This window comes from Schistocerca gregaria, chromosome 3, assembly GCF_023897955.1.
Source record: "Schistocerca gregaria isolate iqSchGreg1 chromosome 3, iqSchGreg1.2, whole genome shotgun sequence".
Lineage (NCBI taxonomy): Eukaryota > Metazoa > Arthropoda > Insecta > Orthoptera > Acrididae > Schistocerca > Schistocerca gregaria.
The window spans coordinates 129,798,230-129,820,808 of NC_064922.1; the positions used below are offsets into that span (position 1 = coordinate 129,798,230).

Genomic DNA, 22,579 nt, shown 5'->3' on the forward strand with positions numbered 1-22,579 from the left:
GAGATACCGCCAAATTCTTTGGGTTTAAAGACCTTCACTAATAGTACCCTGGTAAATATAATTAACATTTAAAATAATAGGGTATCTAATCCTAGTTTATTATTTAAATTTCACAGATTCATAAAAAGGGCCACAAATAAATTTTAACATTTCATCTTACAAATTTATATTTCAACCCTAATAATATAAACAACTATTTTAACCAATAATATTCACTTGTATCAATCGTATAACCGCGGCTGCTGGCACGAATTATGCTGATACTAAATCAATTGCTAAATCCAAAATCACTTGATAATTAAATCAAATTACTGCAAAAAGAACATTTAGTCTAACAAAACTTACATATAATACAAAGAAAAAGTGAATAAACAAGCAAGAATAAAACTTTTAAAAATAAAAAATAAGAAATTTTTAAATTTATTAAATCAGAAAAAAATAAAGGATTCAAATATTTAAAGAAAAAAAAAAAGCCACAAACATTAACAAAAAAAAAGAAACGCTCCTCTGTATGACCACAACAACTTCTCTATTATATATAATTAAAGATTAATATGGAACATGTATAGCAATAAATGTATTATATTCTTTCTTATTTAATCTTTCTTTTCACTAATAAATAAAAAAAGATTAAATAATATAATAAATATATATTTATACAATTATGTAATTTAATATAATATGTTATTAATATGAATTCTTTTTTATATTAAGTTAACTTATATATATTAGTTAAATAATCTAATTCTAGATAATTTATATAATTATATTATTATAATTAATATAATTATATATATTAATTATAATATTTTATATTTAAAATTAATAATTTATTTATTATATCCAATTATAATAATATTAAATATTAAATTACATATTATTATATATATTATATTATAATAACATATTTTAAGCTGAAAACATAAGTAGCTATAATCCTAGGTAAATGAATGTATTAGAATAATCAATTGATAATGGTAAGATGAACTTATAATCTTTTAATTTCAATTAAATGTAATATATTAATATAAATTATTTATTATATATATATATATAAAAAATAAAATGAGCAGGATAAATTAATCCTAATTAAACAAAGTAATACATAAAAGAATTTAAAAAAAAAACTTTCGATTTATATATTAAATAAATGAAGTGCCTGATTAAAGGGTTACCTTGATAGGGTAAATAAAGTAAATAAAATTACCTTCATTAAAATTACATAAGATAGAATTAAACTACCTCCTTTAGTATCAAAAACTAACGTGCATCATACACCTTAATGTAAAAAGGTAAGCTAAACAAGCTAATGGGTTCATACCCCATTTATAGAGGTATCAATCCTCTCCTTTTTAATGACCAACAACTCTACAAAACTTCTCTTCCTATCAACATTAATGATAGGAACGATCCTGTCCATTTCATCAAATTCCTGATTTGGGGTTTGAATAGGACTTGAGATCAACTTACTTTCATTTATTCCGCTCCTAACAAGAAATAAAAATATAATAATAAACGAATCATCAATTAAATATTTTATTGTCCAAGAATAGCATCGACAACATTATTATTTTCAATTTTGCTGATTCAAATAAAATATCCCATGGGATGGGAAACAGAATTTATCCCATCAATAATAATTAGATCTAGACTATTATTAAAGATTGGAGCTGCACCTTTCCATTTCTGATTTCCAGAAGTTATAGGAGCATCAAGATGAAATAATTGTTTAACATTAATAACATGACAAAAAATCGCCCCAATAATAGTCTTATCCTATTGTATTCAATTAAGGACTTTTATTTGAACAATTATTATCTTAAGAATTATTATTGGGGCAATAGGAGGTTTAAATCAAACATCCTTACGACAACTTTTAGCATATTCATCAATCAGACATCTAGGTTGAATAATTAGATCGTTAACAGTCAGAGAAAACATCTGAGAACTATACTTCATTATTTACTCACTATTAAGATTAATTATAGTTTTATTATTTAAGCAAATAAATTTATTTTTCATAAATCAAATTTATTCAGCCAGAAATATAAAAACCGAAATTAAATTCATAATATTCTTATCTTTATTATCTTTAGGTGGACTACCACCATTCCTTGGATTCTTACCAAAATGAATTGTAATACAATCATTAATAGAAAACAATATAACAACTATTATAACTATTATAGTTGTATTAACTACAATTACACTCTACTACTATATACGTATTAGATTCTCAGCTCTAATTATATCATACACAGAAAATTCGTGATCTATAAAGATAAAGTCCCAAAAATCAAGAATCATTCTTCCTATAACAGTAATAATTTCAACAATAGGATTGATTTCAACATCAACCTTAATTTCATTATACTAAGGACTTAAGTTAATCAAACTAATAACCTTCAAAGTTATAATTAAAAGAATAATCTTTTAGGCCTTAGTAAAATTTTACACCTCTAGAATTGCAGTCTAGAATCATAATTGAATATAAGACCTACATATGATAAGAGAGAAAACATCTCATAAGTAGATTTACAGTCTACCACCTAAAATTCAGCCATCTTACCGCAAAAATGATTATTCTCAACAAACCATAAGGACATTGGTACTTTATACTTCATATTTGGAGCATGAGCAGGAATAGTAGGAACATCAATAAGAATACTTATTCGTGCTGAACTTGGCCAACCCGGATCTCTAATTGGGGATGACCAGATTTATAATGTTATTATTACAGCTCACGCATTCGTAATAATTTTCTTTATAGTAATACCTATTATAATTGGTGGATTTGGTAATTGACTTGTTCCACTAATAATTGGTGCACCAGATATAGCATTTCCACGAATAAATAATATAAGTTTTTGATTACTACCACCTTCACTAACCCTTCTTCTTACATCTTCTGTAGTAGATAATGGTGCTGGTACAGGATGAGCAGTTTACCCTCCTCTAGCAGGAGCTATTGCACACGGGGGTGCATCTGTAGATCTAGCTATTTTTTCACTACACTTAGCAGGTGTATCATCTATTCTTGGTGCAGTGAATTTCATTACAACAGCAATTAATATACGATCAGAAAGTATAACTTTAGATCAAACACCTTTATTTGTATGATCCGTAGCTATTACAGCATTACTTCTCCTTCTTTCACTTCCAGTTTTAGCAGGAGCTATTACTATATTATTAACAGATCGAAATTTAAATACATCATTCTTTGACCCTGCAGGAGGAGGTGACCCATTTCTATATCAACATCTATTTTGATTCTTTGGACACCCAGAAGTTTATATTTTAATTCTACCGGGGTTCGGAATTATTTCACATATTGTATGTCAAGAAAGAGGAAAAATTGAATCATTTGGAACATTAGGTATAATTTATGCTATACTATCAATTGGACTAATAGGATTTATTGTATGAGCACATCATATATTTACAGTAGGAATGGATGTTGACACACGAGCATATTTTACATCAGCAACAATAATTATTGCTGTACCTACAGGAATTAAGGTATTTAGATGATTAGCTACATTATATGGAACTAAATTCAAGTTCAATCCACCATTATTATGAGCTCTAGGATTTATTTTCCTATTTACAATTGGTGGATTAACAGGATTAGTATTAGCAAATTCATCACTTGATATTGTATTACATGATACATATTATGTAGTAGCCCACTTTCATTATGTATTATCTATAGGAGCAGTATTTGCAATTATAGGAGGTGTCATTCAATGATATCCACTATTTACAGGATTAACTATAAATAATATATGATTAAAAATCCAATTTACAATTATATTCATTGGAGTAAATTTAACATTCTTTCCTCAACACTTCCTAGGATTAGCAGGAATACCTCGACGATACTCAGACTACCCAGACGCATATACATCATGAAACGTAGTATCAAGAATTGGGTCTACAATTTCTATTGTAGGAATCATTATATTCATTGTAATTATATGAGAAAGAATGGTTACAAACCGAGCAATTATATTTAGAGCTAACATAAGAAGATCAACAGAATGACTACAAAATAACCCTCCTGCAGAACATAGTTACTCAGAATTACCATTAATCTCTAGATTCTAATATGGCAGATTAGTGCAGTAGATTTAAGCTCTGCAAATAAAGGTTTGACCTTTTATTAGAAAATATTTATTAATGGCAACATGATCAAATTTATCTCTTAAAGATGGAGCTTCACCATTAATGGAGCAATTATCATTCTTTCATGATCATACTATGGTCGTATTATTATTAATTACAGTAATTGTAGGTTATGCCTTAAGTTATATATTATTTATTGCCTATACTAACCGTAATATACTTCATGGACATTTAATTGAAACAATCTGAACAGCTTTACCAGCAATTACATTAATTTTTATTGCCCTTCCATCATTACGACTATTATATTTACTTAATGATTCAGTAGATGCAATAATTACAATTAAAACCATTGGACGACAATGATATTGAAGATATGAATATTCAGACTTCATAGACATAGAATTTGACACTTATATAACACCAGAACAAGACCTAGAAAATGATGGATTTCGACTGCTAGATGTAGATAACCGAACAATCCTACCAATAAATACAGAAGTACGAGTATTAACAAGAGCATCAGATGTTCTACACTCATGAGCAGTTCCTGCATTAGGGGTTAAAATTGATGCAACGCCAGGTCGGTTAAATCAAGGAACATTCACAATAAATCGACCTGGATTATTCTTTGGACAATGCTCAGAAATCTGTGGAGCAAACCACAGATTTATACCAATTGTAATTGGAAGAACTTCAGTAAATTTATTTATTAAGTGATTATCTAAGATAATTTAAGGAGTTAGTTAAAATAAATAACATTAGAGTGTCAATCTAAAGTAACTAAAAAGTTAGTACACCTTGAAATTCATCAGATGACTGAAAGTAAGTAATGGTCTCTTAAACCAAATAATAGTAAATTAACGACTACTTCTGATGGGGAAATTATATCCAAATCCCTCAAATATCCCCTCTTATATGATTCTCACTATTCATTATATTTTCAGCTACATTAATCTTGTTTAATCAAATAAACTTCTTCTCATTTAAACCTAACCTTATTAAAAGAGCAGAAAAAGGAACAATTGAAATAAAAAACTTAAATTAAAAATGATAACAAATCTATTCTCAACATTTGACCCATCAACTAACATCTTTAATTTATCATTAAATTGAACTAGAACATTTCTAGGACTATTATTAATCCCATCACTATTTTGACTTACACCATCACGAATTAACATTATCTGAAATAAACTAAATTTAACCTTACATAATGAATTTAAAACACTACTTGGACCAAAATCATTTAATGGAACAACATTTATTGTCATCTCAATTTTTATTATGATATTATTTAACAATTTCATAGGATTATTCCCTTATATTTTTACTAGAACAAGACATTTAGCATTAACATTTGCAATTGCCCTACCTATATGGCTGAGATTTATATTATTTGGATGAATTAACCATACTAATCATATATTTACACACCTTGTACCACAAGGTACACCGCCTGCATTAATATCATTTATAGTACTAATTGAAACAATTAGTAATGTTATTCGACCAGGTAGATTAGCAGTACGGTTAGCAGCAAATATAATTGCAGGACACTTATTATTAACCTTATTAGGAAACACAGGACCATCTATAGCAATAAACTTAATCTCATTACTAATTATTGGACAAATACTTCTATTAATTCTAGAATCAGCAGTAGCAATAATTCAAGCCTATGTTTTCTCAATTCTAAGAACTCTATATTCTAGAGAGGTATATTAAACCTATGTTAACAACTCACTCAAACCACCCATTCCACTTAGTAGACTATAGACCTTGACCATTAACAGGAGCAATTGGAGCAATAGTCCTAGTATCAGGACTAGCAAAATGATTCCACCTATTTAATATTAACTTATTCATAATTGGATTTGGAATTACCCTACTAACCATCATTCAATGATGACGAGATGTAGTACGAGAAGGAACATATCAAGGATTACATACAGGATTTGTATCAATTGGATTACGATGAGGAATAATTTTATTTATTGCATCAGAGGTATTATTTTTCGTTTCTTTTTTTTTGAGCATTCTTTAGAAGAAGATTAGCACCAACAATTGAACTAGGAATACTATGACCTCCAATAGGAATTCAACCCCTTTAACCCTATACAAATTCCATTACTTAATACAGCCATTCTTTTAGCATCAGGAGTAACAGTAACATGAGCACATCATAGTTTAATGGAATCTAATCATACTCAAGCACTACAAGGATTATTCTTCACAGTGTTATTAGGACTATACTTTACAATACTTCAAGCATATGAATATTGAGAAGCACCTTTTACCATTGCAGATGCAGTTTATGGATCAACATTCTTTGTTGCAACAGGATTCCATGGTTTACACGTAATTATTGGAACAATCTTTTTATCAACATGTCTACTTCGACACTCAATAAATCAATTCTCACCAAGACACCACTTTGGATTTGAAGCAGCAGCATGATACTGACACTTCGTAGACGTAGTATGATTATTCTTATATATCTCTATTTATTGATGAGGTAGATAATTGTTTTTCTAGTATAAATAGTACATTTGACTTCCAATCAGAAAGCTTGATATAAATCAAGAAAAACAATTCTAATTCTATCCACAAGAGTTTTCATTAGATTTATTATTCCAATAATTGTTATAATCCTGGCAACAACACTATCAAAAAAATTAATTAATGATCGAGAAAAAAGATCACCATTTGAATGTGGGTTTGATCCAAAAAGATCAGCACGAATACCATTCTCACTACGATTCTTCCTAATCGCAGTAATCTTTTTAATTTTTGATGTAGAAATTGCACTAATTCTACCAATTGTAATTATTTTTAAAACTTCAGACATTATAATCTGAACAGTATCAACAATATTTTTTATTCTAGTTCTATTAGGCGGACTATACCATGAATGAAACCAAGGAGAATTACAATGAGCAGAATAAAGGGTTGTAGTTAAACATAACATTTGGGTTGCATTCAAAAAGTATTGATAATATCAATCAACCTTAAATAGAATAAGAAGAGAAATATTGCAGTCAGTTTCGACCTGGAAGATTGGTATGTACTACCCTTATTCTTATTAATTGAAGCCAAAAAGAGGCGTATTACTGTTAATAATATAATTGAACTATAATAGTTCCAATTAAGGAAATGTAAAGCCAATATGAAAGCTGCTAACTTTTTATATTAGCGGTTAAACTCCGTTAACATTTCTAAAATTTATATAGTTTAAATAAAACATTACATTTTCACTGTAAAAATAATATATCTATATTTATAAATACCTAAAAGTAAAAATACTTCCTTAACATCTTCAGTGTCACACTCTAATTATAAGCTATTTAAGTAAACGAAAAACAATATTACCAAAATAAATATTCAAAAAATAAAAGTTAAAAGATAAATCTTGAAATTAGAATCATATCAACCTTGAATATAACTAATTAAATAAATAAATAATCTATATAAACCTTGACCACCAAGTAATTCACCTCAACCATAATCAAATGACTTAGATGAATAATAACCTATTTTTAAAGGAATATATCTAATAAACTTAGTTGAAAGAAAAGGTATAAATCATATAGAACCAGCAAATCTAACAAAAGAAAGTATACTTAAAGAAAATAAATTATGAGAAAAATCAAAATTAGAAATAAGATAACCTAAATAAGCACCTAAAATAACAACTGTAATAGTTAAAAACTTTAAATAATAAAGTAAAGCAATCACATGAGGAATAGGAAAAATTAATCAAGATAAAAGACTACCACCAAAAACAGCAACAAACAATAGACCAACTATTCCAAATGAAATATAATAACCCTTATCATCAAAAGAAAATCTAGAATAAAAATTATTATCACCAGATATTGAATAATAAAACAAACGAAAAGAATAAGAAGCAGTTAAACCAGTAGAAAAAAAATAAAGAAAAAAATTAAACAATTAATTCATCTTAAACAAACCATCTCAAGAATTAAATCCTTTGAATAAAATCCCGCTAAAAAAGGTATTCCACACAAAGATAAACTAGAAACATTAAAACAAACTGAAGTTAAAGGTATGAAATTAACAATTGATCCTATAAAACGAATATCCTGAGAATCCTTCAAATTATGAATTATTGAACCTGCACATATAAATAATAATGCCTTAAATAAAGCATGAGCCAATAAATGAAAAAATGCAAGCTTTGGATAACCCATAGCCAAAATTCTTATTATTAAACCAAGTTGTCTTAAAGTAGAAAGAGCAATAATCTTCTTCAAATCAAATTCAAAATTAGCGCCCAATCCAGCCATAAATATAGTTATACAACCAATTAAAAGTAAAAATCAACCACAATTATAAGTATCTAATATTGGTCTAAAACGAATTAATAAATAAACACCAGCAGTAACAAGAGTAGAAGAATGAACTAAAGCAGAAACAGGAGTAGGAGCTGCTATAGCAGCAGGAAGTCATGAAGAGAAAGGAATCTGAGCTCTCTTAGTTATAGCTGCTAAAACAATTGATATAGTAATGAGCTTTATTTCAAAAGAATTAGAAATAAAATCATAATAATAAATATAATTTCAACCACCAAAATTTAACATTCATGCAATAGAAATTAAAATAGCAACATCACCAATACGATTAGAAAGTGCAGTTAATATACCAGCACTTTAAGATTTTACATTTTGATAATAAATAACCTAATTGATAAAAAACCTATAGAAAGAATAAATATTAAAACAATAATAAAAAAACGATTTATATTCTTTTCACCAGATATATAATCCTCTCTATAATAAATAACCAAAGAAGAAATATATATAACAAAAGATATAAAAATAAGAGATATTCAATCCAAAATTAAAGTTATAACAACTATAGAACCATTTAAATTGAAAAGCTCTCACTCAACAAAAACTCTATAATCAATTATTAAATAATAAATACCTAAAATAAAAATTATAGTTCTCGAAATAAACAAAGAAAAAAACTCAAAGAACAAATAGAAAATAAATTCACGGCCTAAGATGAAAAACTTCATATCATTGATTCCACAAAACAATATTTTTAATTAAAATACTTAAGCAAACTAAACAAAGAAATATTCACCCTTTAAACAGAGAATATTTAAAGGCAATCAATGTAAGAGTAAAAGATGATATTCACGAAAATAACCAAGAGAACAAGTATAAACACCAGAATAATAATTCCCATGCTGAGAATAAGAATATATATACAAAGTATAAACTGCTCTAAAAAAAGATAAAAAAATCAAAGCAAAGAATCTAAAAGAAGATCAAGATATAATTCTATTTAATAATCTAATTTCACCTACCAAATTTAAAGAAGGAGGAGCAGCCATATTTGATGATCTTAAAAGAAATCATCATAAAGCCATTCTTGGCATCAAATTAATTATACCCTTGTTAATTAATAATCTTCGTCTACCTAAACGTTCATAAATAATATTAGATAAACAAAATAAACCAGAAGAACATAAACCATGACCAACCATTAGAGAAAGAGAACCTACACAACCTCATCAATTCATAGTCATCAATCCACCAATAACCATTCTTATATGAGCAACAGAAGAATATGCAATTAAAGACTTTAAATCAACCTGACGAAAACAAATAAATCTTACAATAACACCCCCAGATAAACCTAAAGACAATCAAAAATAATTAAACTTTAAACCCAAATAAGAAATAACCTTTATAACACGAAAAATACCATAACCACCTAACTTTAATAAAACACCAGCAAGAATTATTCTACCTGAAATAGGGGCCTCTACATGAGCCTTAGGAAGTCATAAATGAACCAAAAACATAGGTATCTTAACTAAAAAAGCCAAAATTATAAATACATAAAACATAAAATAAGAAGAACCAAAATCAACCAATAAAGGAAAATATAAAGTATTAGAAAAATCATAAACCTTAAATAAAACTAATAATAAAGGTAATCTAGCAACCAAAGTATAAAAAATTAAATAAACACCAGCCTGCAAACGCTCAGGTTGATAACCCCAACCCAAAATTAAAAGTAAAGTAGGAACTAATCTAGCCTCAAAAAAAATATAAAAAGAAAGAAGACTTAATCTAGCAAATGAACAATAAAGCATAATTATTAAAATCAAAACCATAAAAACAAAAAAATTAGAATGATATGAACTTAAATAAACTGAACCTCTAGCAGTGATTATTACAGAACAAATCCAAAAACTAAGTAAAATTAAACTAAAAGAAAAATAATCAATACCAAAATAATATCTAATTATATTCAAATCAGCATATGAATAAACACAAATTATAAAAACAAAACTCGACAGAAACATTAAAGAATGAACCAACCATCAACAATTATTTAATAAACAAAGAGGGATCAAAAAAATAGTTATAAATAAATACTTTAACATAAAGATAAACCAAAAGAATTAAAAAAATCATTACCATGAGAACGAATTATTGAAACTAAAATAGAAAGACCTAAAGCACCCTCACAAACAGAAAAAACTAAAAAAATAATCATAATCAAACTCAATAAGAAAAACAATAACTAATATAAATAAAGAAATAACAATATATTCTAATCTCAAAAGAACCATTAATAAATGTTTACGTTTAGAAGAAAAAACATAAACACCAGCAAAATAAATCAATAAAGAAGTAAAAATAGAGAATATAAACATTAGTTTTAATAGTTTAAAAAAAACGCCGGTCTTGTAAACCGGAAATAAGTCCAGCCCCCACTTATAAAACTTCAGAGGTGGAAAACCTTCCATCATCGGTCCCCAAAACCGATATTTTAAATAAACTAACCCCTGAAATGATCAAAATAATAATTATATCATTATCAAATGTAATAAATATTAATTTTATTAAATTAAGACACCCAATATCAATAATGCGTTTTATTATCCTTCAAACCTTCCTAGTTGGATTAATAACAGGAACAATAATAGAAAGATATTGATTATCATATATTTTATTTCTTGGTGGTATACTAGTATTATTTATTTACATTACAAGAATTGCATCAAACGAAATATTTCAGCCTAAATCAATTACTATAATTATTACATTAATAATGTGAGTATTTATCATATCAATATTAATTATTCTAGATATATCTATATTTATAGACTTTTTCAAAACACTGAAACTATAAATATTGATAATTCAATCAATTATCAAGAAATAACAATATCTTTAGAAAAATTATATAATAGACCAACATTCATTATTACAATAATAATAATAATTTATTTATTTTTAGCACTACTAGCAGTTGTTAAAATCACTAATATTAATCAGGGACCTATTCGTAAAATAAGATAATTACTAATGAATAAACCCTTATGATTAAGACATCCTTTAATTAAAATTATTAATAACTCTTTAATTGACTTACCTGCCCCAACAAATATTTCATTTTGATGAAATTTTGGATCCCTATTAGGGTTATGTTTGGTAATTCAAATCGTAACTGGACTATTTTTAGCTATACACTATACATCAAATATTGAAATAGCATTCAGTAGTGTAGTACACATCTGCCGAGACGTAAATAATGGTTGAATTATCCGAACCTTACATGCAAATGGAGCATCTATATTTTTTATTTGTATTTACTTACATGTAGGACGGGGAATTTACTACGGATCTTAAATATATATACATACCTGAATAATTGGTACAGTGATTTTATTTTTAGTTATAGCAACTGCATTTATAGGATATGTCTTACCCTGAGGCCAAATATCTTTTTGAGGTGCAACAGTAATTACTAATTTATTATCAGCAATCCCATACTTAGGAACAGATTTAGTCCAATGAGTATGAGGAGGATTCGCTGTTGATAATGCAACATTAAATCGATTCTTCACATTCCATTTTGTATTAGCATTATTATTGCTGCTATAGCAGCAATTCATTTATTTTTTCTTCACCAAACAGGATCTAATAATCCTCTTGGATTAAATGGAGATATTGAAAAAATTCCATTCCATCCATACTTTACCTTTAAGGATTCTATTACATTTGTAATAATAACATCATTATTAATTATACTATGTTTAATCAATCCTTACCTATTAGGAGATCCAGATAACTTTGTACCTGCCAACCCATTAGTAACACCAGTTCACATTCAACCAGAGTGATATTTCCTATTTGCATATGCAATTCTACGATCTATCCCTAATAAGTTAGGAGGTGTTATTGCATTTTTTTATCAATTAGAATCTTAATAATTTTACCATTTTATAATAAAACACCATTCCGAGGCATTCAATTTTACCCTATTAATCAAATTTTATTCTGAATTATAGTAGTTGTTGTATGCTTACTAACGTGAATTGGTAAACGACCTGTTGAAGAACCTTATATTATAACAGGTCAAATCTTAACAATTATCTACTTTACATATTTCTTAATTAATGTCCATGTCGCAAACGCATGAGATAAATTAATTAAGGAATAAAGTTAATTAGCTTAGGAAAAGCATATGTTTTGAAAACATAAAATTAGAAGTTTAACTCTTCTATTAACTTTTCTCAAAAAATTTCACTAAACAAATGAGATAAATAAAATCTTTAAACCAACAAAGAAAATAAAAAAATTCAAAGATAAAGGTAAAAAACTTTTTCAGGCTAAGTACATTAATTTATCATAACGAAACTGTGGTAATGTTCCACGAACCCAAATAAAACCAAAAGATATAATAGCAAGCTTAATAAAAAATATAAAAGAATAAAAATCACCGCCTAAAAAAATTAAAGCCAATAACATTCTCATGAAGACAATTCTAGTATATTCAGCTAAAAAAATTAAAGTAAAACCACCCGCACCATACTCAATATTAAATCCTGAAACTAACTCAGATTCCCCTTCAGCAAAATCAAAAGGAGTACGATTAGTTTCAGCTAAACAAGAAGCAAAACAAGCTAAAGCTAAAGGGAAAGAAATAATAATAAATCAACAATAAAGCTGATAGTTTATAAAATCAAACATATTAAAACTACCAATTAAAATAATTAAAGACAATAAAATTAAAGCTAAACTAACTTCATAAGAAATTGTTTGAGCAACAGAACGAAGAGAACCTAATAATGAATAATTTGAATTAGAAGATCAACCAGCAATTATAACAGTATAAACACCTAATCTAGTACAACATAAAAAAAATAAAAATCCATAAGAAAAAGAACATATATAAGTTAAATAAGGAAAAATTACTCAAACAGCTAAAGAAATCATTAAATTAAAAACAGGGGAAAAATAATAAAGTAGATAATTAGATATAATAGGAATTGGCTGCTCCTTACAAATTAACTTAATAGCATCTCTAAATGGCTGAGGAATTCCAACAAAACCTACCTTATTTGGACCCTTTCGAATCTGAATATAACCTAAAACCTTACGCTCTAATAAAGTTAAAAAGGCAACACTAATTAAAACACAAATAACCAATAAAAGAAAATTCAAAATAAATATAAATAAATCATAAAGTATCAATACTATTTGTAGAAAAAATCTACATAAATGAATTCTAAATTCAACACATTAATCTGTCAAAATAGTAAATAAATTAATATTAATCAATATAACAAAAAATATTTGAACCATATGGTCCTTTCGTACTAATATGGATGAATAATCTTAGGATAGAAACCGACCTGGCTCACGCCGGTCTGAACTCAGATCATGTAAGAATTTAAAGGTCGAACAGACCTAATCATTGGGCTCCTGCACCCAAAATTTTTCTTAATCCAACATCGAGGTCGCAATCTGCTTTGTCGATATGAGCTCTCAAAAACAATTACGCTGTTATCCCTAAGGTAACTTAATCTTATGATCATAAATTATGGATCAAAATAACAAACATAAATAAATGATATAATAATGAAGAGTTTATCTATTCTTCATGTCACCCCAACAAAACATCATCATTAAATATAGAAAGACAAACAAAAAACTATATAAAAGTAAAATGTCAAGCTCTATAGGGTCTTCTCGTCCTAAAGAAGAATTTAAGCCTTTTGACTCAAAAGTTAAATTCAAAAATTTATTAAGAGACAGTTGATTTCTTGTCAAGCCATTCATTCCAGCCACTAATTAAGAGACTAATGATTATGCTACCTTTGCACGGTCAAAATACCGCGGCTCTTTAAAAATACGCTCAGTGAGCAGGCCAGACCTCAAAGTATAAACAAGAGGACATGTTTTTGATAAACAGGGGGAAATCAATTTTGCCTAGTTCCTTATAATAAGTTCACAAGGTAAAAATTTTATACAAATAAATATACTAATTCTATCATTATTACAAAAATTTTAAAATTAAATTAATAATCTTAATAAAAAACCTAAAATATTTATAAAATCAAAATAAAAAATAATGAACTAAAACGTAATCTTAAAGATAGCTGGTTTAAAGCTTACTATTATATTTCTATAAAATAAATTATAGGTTATTAACTTCAAAGCTTATCCCTTAAAGAATAAATAAGTTAATATTTTTACTTAAAAAATTAAATAAAAACAAATAACTTTAAAAAATTAAATTTTTTCTTAAGAAACTAGATATCTTGGGAAACGATTAACATTTCATTTCTATAAATAATTTAATAATAATTATGATACATTAACTATAAATTATTTATAAATCAACCCAAATCGAGACAAGTAAAATAAATACTAAAATTTTGATAAACCCTGATACAAAAGGTACAATAAATAAAATCTAATTAAAAAAATTTAAAATAATATTTCATAAAACACTTACATTACCAATAAACTATAATTTAAAATATCAATTCTATAAAATATACTAAGACAAAAATACAATAAAATTATTTATATTAAATAATTAAATAAACAAAAAATAAATATAATAAAATAAATAATCAAGATATCCTGATTTGCACAGAAAAATTTTCAGTGTAAATGAAACACTTTACTAATAAGTTATATCTTGAAACTCTTCCTAGATACACTTTCCAGTACATCTACTATGTTACGACTTATCTCATCTAAATTGAAGCTACTTTAAAATAAAATAGAATAATCAATAATGAGAGCGACGGGCGATGTGTACACATCTCAGAGCCAATATCAGTTAAATTAAATAAATTAAATTACTATCAAATCCACCTTCATTGACAGTATTTCACTATCAAATCCGTTATAAACAAAAATCTGTTGTAACCCACCTCCTCTTAACTATAAGCTGCACCTTGACCTGAAATATTTTATAATTATAAATCTTGAGAATTATAACTCTAAAAAGATTCTCTGATAACGGAGATATACAAACAAATAAATTAAGTAGAGTAAATCGTGTATTATCAACCATGGGGTAGGTTCCTCTGAATGGAATGAGATACCGCCAAATTCTTTGGGTTTAAAGACCTTAACTAATAGTACCCTGGTAAATATAATTAACATTTAAAATAATAGGGTATCTAATCCTAGTTTATTATTTAAATTTCACAGATTCATAAAAAGGGCCACAAATAAATTTTAACATTTCACCTTACAAATTTATATTTCAACCCTAATAATATAAACAACTGTTTTAACCAATAATATTCACTTGTATCAATCGTATAACCGCGGCTGCTGGCACGAATTATGCTGATACTAAATCAATTGCTAAATCCAAAATCACTTGATAATTAAATCAAATTACTGCAAAAAGAACATTTAGTCTAACAAAACTTACATATAATACAAAGAAAAAGTGAATAACAAAGCAAGAATAAAACTTTTAAAAATGAAAAATAAGAAATTTTTTAATTTATTAAATCAGGAAAAAATAAAGGATTCAAATATTTAAAGAAAAAAAAAGAAAAATCACAAACATTAACAAAAAAAAAGAAACGCTCCTCTGTATGACCACAACAACTTCTCTATTATATATAATTAAAGATTAATATGGAACATGTATAGTAATAAATGTATTATATTCTTTCTTATTTAATCTTTCTTTTCACTAATAAATAAAGAAAGATTAAATAATATAATAAATATATTTTATACAATTATGTAATTTAATATAATATGTTATTAATATGAATTCTTTTTTTATATTAAGTTAACTTATATATATATATATTAGTTAAATAATCTAATTCTAGATAATTTATATAATTATATTATTATAATTAATATAATTATTTATATTAATTATAATATTTTATATTTAAAATTAATAATTTTATTTATTATATCCAATTATAATAAAATTAAATATTAAATTACATATTATTATATATATTATATTATAATAACCTATTTTAAGCTAAAAACATAAGTAGCTATAATCCTAGGTAAATGAATGTATTAGAATAATCAATTGATAATGGTAAGATGAACTTATAATCATTTAATTTCAATTAAATGTAATATAATAATATAAATTATTTATTATATATATATATATATAAAAATAAAATGAGCAGGATAAATTAATCCTAATTAAACAAAATAATACATAAAAGAAATTTAAAAAAAAACTTTCGATTTATATATTAAATAAATGAAGTGCCTGATTAAAGGGTTACCTTGATAGGGTAAATAAAGTAAATAAAATTACCTTCATTAAATTTACATAAGATAGAATTAAACTACCTCCTGTAGTATCAAAAACTAACGTGCATCATACACCTTAATGTAAAAAGGTAAGCTAAACAAGCTAATGGGTTCATACCCCATTTATAGAGGTATCAATCCTCTCCTTTTTTAATGACCAACAACTCTACAAAACTTCTCTTCCTATCAACATTAATGATAGGAACGATCCTGTCCATTTCATCAAATTCCTGATTTGGGGTTTGAATAGGACTTGAGATCAACTTACTTTCATTTATTCCGCTCCTAACAAGAAATAAAAATATAATAATAAACGAATCATCAATTAAATATTTTATTGTCCAAGCAATAGCATCGACAATATTATTATTTTCAATTTTGCTGATTCAAATAAAATATCCCATGGGATGGGAAACAGAATTTATCCCATCAATAATAATTAGATCTAGACTATTATTAAAGATTGGAGCTGCACCTTTCCATTTCTGATTTCCAGAAGTTATAGGAGCATCAAGATGAAATAATTGTTTAACATTAATAACATGACAAAAAATCGCCCCAATAATAGTCTTATCCTATTGTATTCAATTAAGAACTTTTATTTGAACAATTATTATCTTAAGAATTATTATTGGGGCAATAGGAGGTTTAAATCAAACATCCTTACAACAACTTTTAGCATATTCATCAATCAGACATCTAGGTTGAATAATTAGATCGTTAACAGTCAGAGAAAACATCTGAGAACTATACTTCATTATTTACTCACTATTAAGATTAATTATAGTTTTATTATTTAAGCAAATAAATTTATTTTTCATAAATCAAATTTATTCAGCCAGAAATATAAAAACCGAAATTAAATTCATAATATTCTTATCTTTATTATCTTTAGGTGGACTACCACCATTCCTCGGATTCTTACCAAAATGAATTGTAATACAATCATTAATAGAAAACAATATAACAACTATTATAACTATTATAGTTGTATTAACTACAATTACACTCTACTACTATATACGTATTAGATTCTCAGCTCTAATTATATCATACACAGAAAATTCGTGATCTATAAAGATAAAGTCCCAAAAATCAAGAATCATTCTTCCTATAACAGTAATAATTTCAACAATAGGATTGATTTCAACATCAACCTTAATTTCATTATACTAAGGACTTAAGTTAATCAAACTAATAACCTTCAAAGTTATAATTAAAAGAATAATCTTTTAGGCCTTAGTAAAATTTTACACCTCAAGAATTGCAGTCTAGAATCATAATTGAATATAAGATCTAAATATGATAAGAGAGAAAACATCTCATAAGTAGATTCACAGTCTACCACCTAAAATTCAGCCATCTTACCGCAAAAATGATTATTCTCAACAAACCATAAGGACATTGGTACTTTATACTTCATATTTGGAGCATGAGCAGGAATAGTAGGAACATCAATAAGAATACTTATTCGTGCTGAACTTGGCCAACCCGGATCTCTAATTGGGGATGACCAGATTTATAATGTTATTATTACAGCTCACGCATTCGTAATAATTTTCTTTATAGTAATACCTATTATAATTGGTGGATTTGGTAATTGACTTGTTCCACTAATAATTGGTGCACCAGATATAGCATTTCCACGAATAAATAATATAAGTTTTTGATTACTACCACCTTCACTAACCCTTCTTCTTACATCTTCTATAGTAGATAATGTTGCTGGTACAGGATGAACAGTTTACCCTCCTCTAGCAGGAGCTATTGCACTCGGGGGTGCATCTGTAGATCTAGCTATTTTTTCACTACACTTAGCAGGTGTACCATCTATTCTTGGTGCAGTGAATTTCATTACAACAGCAATTAATATACGATCAGAAAGTATAACTTTAGATCAAACACCTTTATTTGTATGATCCGTAGCTATTACAGCATTACTTCTCCTTCTTTCACTTCCAGTTTTAGCAGGAGCTATTACTATATTATTAACAGATCGAAATTTAAATACATCATTCTTTGACCCTGCAGGAGGAGGTGACCCAATTCTATATCAACATCTATTTTGATTCCTTGGACACCCAGAAGTTTATATTTTAATTCTACCGGGGTTCGGAATTATTTCACATATTGTATGTCAAGAAAGAGGAAAAATTGAATCATTTGGAACATTAGGTATAATTTATGCTATACTATCAATTGGACTAATAGGATTTATTGTATGAGCACATCATATATTTACAGTAGGAATGGATGTTTACACACGAGCATATTTTACATCAGCAACAATAATTATTGCTGTACCTACAGGAATTAAGGTATTTAGATGATTAGCTACATTATATGGAACGAAATTCAAGTTCAATCCACCATTATTATGAGCTCTAGGATTTATTTTCCTATTTACAATTGGTGGATTAACAGGATTAGTATTAGCAAATTCATCACTTGATATTGTATTACATGATACATATTATGTAGTAGCCCACTTTCATTATGTATTATCTATAGGAGCAGTATTTGCAATTATAGGAGGTGTCATTCAATGATATCCACTATTTACAGGATTAACTATAAATAATATATGATTAAAAATCCAATTTACAATTATATTCATTGGAGTAAATTTAACATTCTTTCCTCAACACTTCCTAGGATTAGCAGGAATACCTCGACGATACTCAGACTACCCAGACGCTTATACATCATGAAACGTAGTATCAAGAATTGGGTCTACAATTTCAATTGTAGGAATCATTATATTCATTGTAATTATATGAGAAAGAATGGTTACTAACCGAGCAATTATATTTAGAGCTAACATAAGAAGATCAACAGAATGACTACAAAATAACCCTCCTGCAGAACATAGTTACTCAGAATTACCATTAATCTCTAGATTCTAATATGGCAGATTAGTGCAGTAGATTTAAGCTCTGCAAATAAAGGTTTGACCTTTTATTAGAAAATATTTATTAATGGCAACATGATCAAATTTATCTCTTAAAGATGGAGCTTCACCATTAATGGAGCAATTATCATTCTTTCATGATCATACTATGGTCGTATTATTATTAATTACAGTAATTGTAGGTTATGCCTTAAGTTATATATTATTTATTGCCTATACTAACCGTAATATACTTCATGGACATTTAATTGAAACAATCTGAACAGCTTTACCAGCAATTACATTAATTTTTATTGCCCTTCCATCATTACGACTATTATATTTACTTGATGATTCAGTAGATGCAATAATTACAATTAAAACCATTGGACGACAATGATATTGAAGATATGAATATTCAGACTTCATAGACGTAGAATTTGACACTTATATAACACCAGAACAAGACCTAGAAAATGATGGATTTCGACTGCTAGATGTAGATAACCGAACAATCCTACCAATAAATACAGAAGTACGAGTATTAACAAGAGCATCAGATGTTCTACACTCATGAGCAGTTCCTGCATTAGGGGTTAAAATTGATGCAACGCCAGGTCGGTTAAATCAAGGAACATTCACAATAAATCGACCTGGATTATTCTTTGGACAATGCTCAGAAATCTGTGGAGCAAACCACAGATTTATACCAATTGTGATTGAAAGAACTTCAGTAAATTTATTTATTAAGTGATTATCTAAGATAATTTAAGGAGTTAGTTAAAATAAATAACATTAGAGTGTCAATCTAAAGTAACTAAAAAGTTAGTACACCTTGATATTCATCAGATGACTGAAAGTAAGTAATGGTCTCTTAAACCAAATAATAGTAAATTAACGACTACTTCTGATGGGGAAATTATATCCAAATCCCTCAAATATCCCCTCTTATATGATTCTCACTATTCATTATATTTTCAGCTACATTAATCTTGTTTAATCAAATAAACTTCTTCTCATTTAAACCTAACCTTATTAAAAGAGCAGAAAAAGGAACAATTGAAATAAAAAACTTAAATTGAAAATGATAACAAATCTATTCTCAACATTTGACCCATCAACTAACATCTTTAATTTATCATTAAATTGAACTAGAACATTTCTAGGACTATTATTAATCCCATTACTATTTTGACTTACACCATCACGAATTAACATTATCTGAAATAAACTAAATTTAACCTTACATAATGAATTTAAAACACTACTTGGACCAAAATCATTTAATGGAACAACATTCATTTTCATCTCAATTTTTATTATAATATTATTTAACAATTTCATAGGATTATTCCCTTATATTTTTACTAGAACAAGACATTTAGCATTAACATTTGCAATTGCCCTACCTATATGGCTAAGATTTATATTATTTGGATGAATTAACCATACTAATCATATATTTACACACCTTGTACCACAAGGTACACCGCCTGCATTAATATCATTTATAGTACTAATTGAAACAATTAGTAATGTTATTCGACCAGGTACATTAGCAGTACGGTTAGCAGCAAATATAATTGCAGGACACTTATTATTAACCTTATTAGGAAACACAGGACCATCTATAGCAATAAACTTAATCTCATTACTAATTATTGGACAAATACTTCTATTAATTCTAGAATCAGCAGTAGCAATAATTCAAGCCTATGTTTTCTCAATTCTAAGAACTCTATATTCTAGAGAAGTATATTAAACCTATGTTAACAACTCACTCAAACCACCCATTCCACTTAGTAGACTATAGACCTTGACCATTAACAGGAGCAATTGGAGCAATAGTCCTAGTATCAGGACTAGCAAAATGATTCCACCTATTTAATATTAACTTATTCATAATTGGATTTGGAATTACCCTACTAACCATAATTCAATGATGACGAGATGTAGTACGAGAAGGAACATATCAAGGATTACATACAGGATTTGTATCAATTGGATTACGATGAGGAATAATTTTATTTATTGCATCAGAGGTATTATTTTTCGTTTCTTTTTTTTGAGCATTCTTTAGAAGAAGATTAGCACCAACAATTGAACTAGGAATACTATGACCTCCAATAGGAATTCAACCCTTTAACCCTATACAAATTCCATTACTTAATACAGCCATTCTTTTAGCATCAGGAGTAACAGTAACATGAGCACATCATAGTTTAATGGAATCTAATCATACTCAAGCACTACAAGGATTATTCTTCACAGTGTTATTAGGACTATACTTTACAATACTTCAAGCATATGAATATTGAGAAGCACCTTTTACCATTGCAGATGCAGTTTATGGATCAACATTCTTTGTTGCAACAGGATTCCATGGTTTACACGTAATTATTGGAACAATCTTTTTATCAACATGTCTACTTCGACACTCAATAAATCAATTCTCACCAAGACACCACTTTGGATTTGAAGCAGCAGCATGATACTGACACTTCGTAGACGTAGTATGATTATTCTTATATATCTCTATTTATTGATGAGGTAGATAATTGTTTTTCTAGTATAAATAGTACATTTGACTTCCAATCAGAAAGCTTGATATAAATCAAGAAAAACAATTCTAATTCTATCCACAAGAGTTTTCATTAGATTTATTATTCCAATAATTGTTATAATCCTGGCAACAACACTATCAAAAAAATTAATTAATGATCGAGAAAAAAGATCACCATTTGAATGTGGGTTTGATCCAAAAAGATCAGCACGAATACCATTCTCACTACGATTCTTCCTAATCACAGTAATCTTTCTAATTTTTGATGTAGAAATTGCACTAATTCTACCAATTGTAATTATTTTTTAAACTTCAGACATCATAATCTGAACAGTATCAACAATATTTTTTATTCTAGTTCTATTAGGCGGACTATACCATGAATGAAACCAAGGAGCA

The 22,579-nt window shown here is 27.2% G+C and overlaps 2 long non-coding RNA genes across 2 annotated transcripts in view; one reads left to right on the top strand and one right to left on the bottom strand.

The window, feature by feature from the left end:
* The window catches only part of LOC126356062 (uncharacterized), a 31,462-nt gene that overhangs the window by 1,472 nt on the left and 7,411 nt on the right, over window positions 1-22,579 (bottom strand). The window contains exon 2 of the long non-coding RNA XR_007565571.1: window positions 14,277-14,334. This is a non-coding gene — a long non-coding RNA (uncharacterized LOC126356062). The remainder of the gene's footprint in view (window positions 1-14,276; window positions 14,335-22,579) is intronic.
* The window catches only part of LOC126356063 (uncharacterized), a 31,300-nt gene that overhangs the window by 1,408 nt on the left and 7,313 nt on the right, over window positions 1-22,579 (top strand). The window lies entirely within an intron of this gene.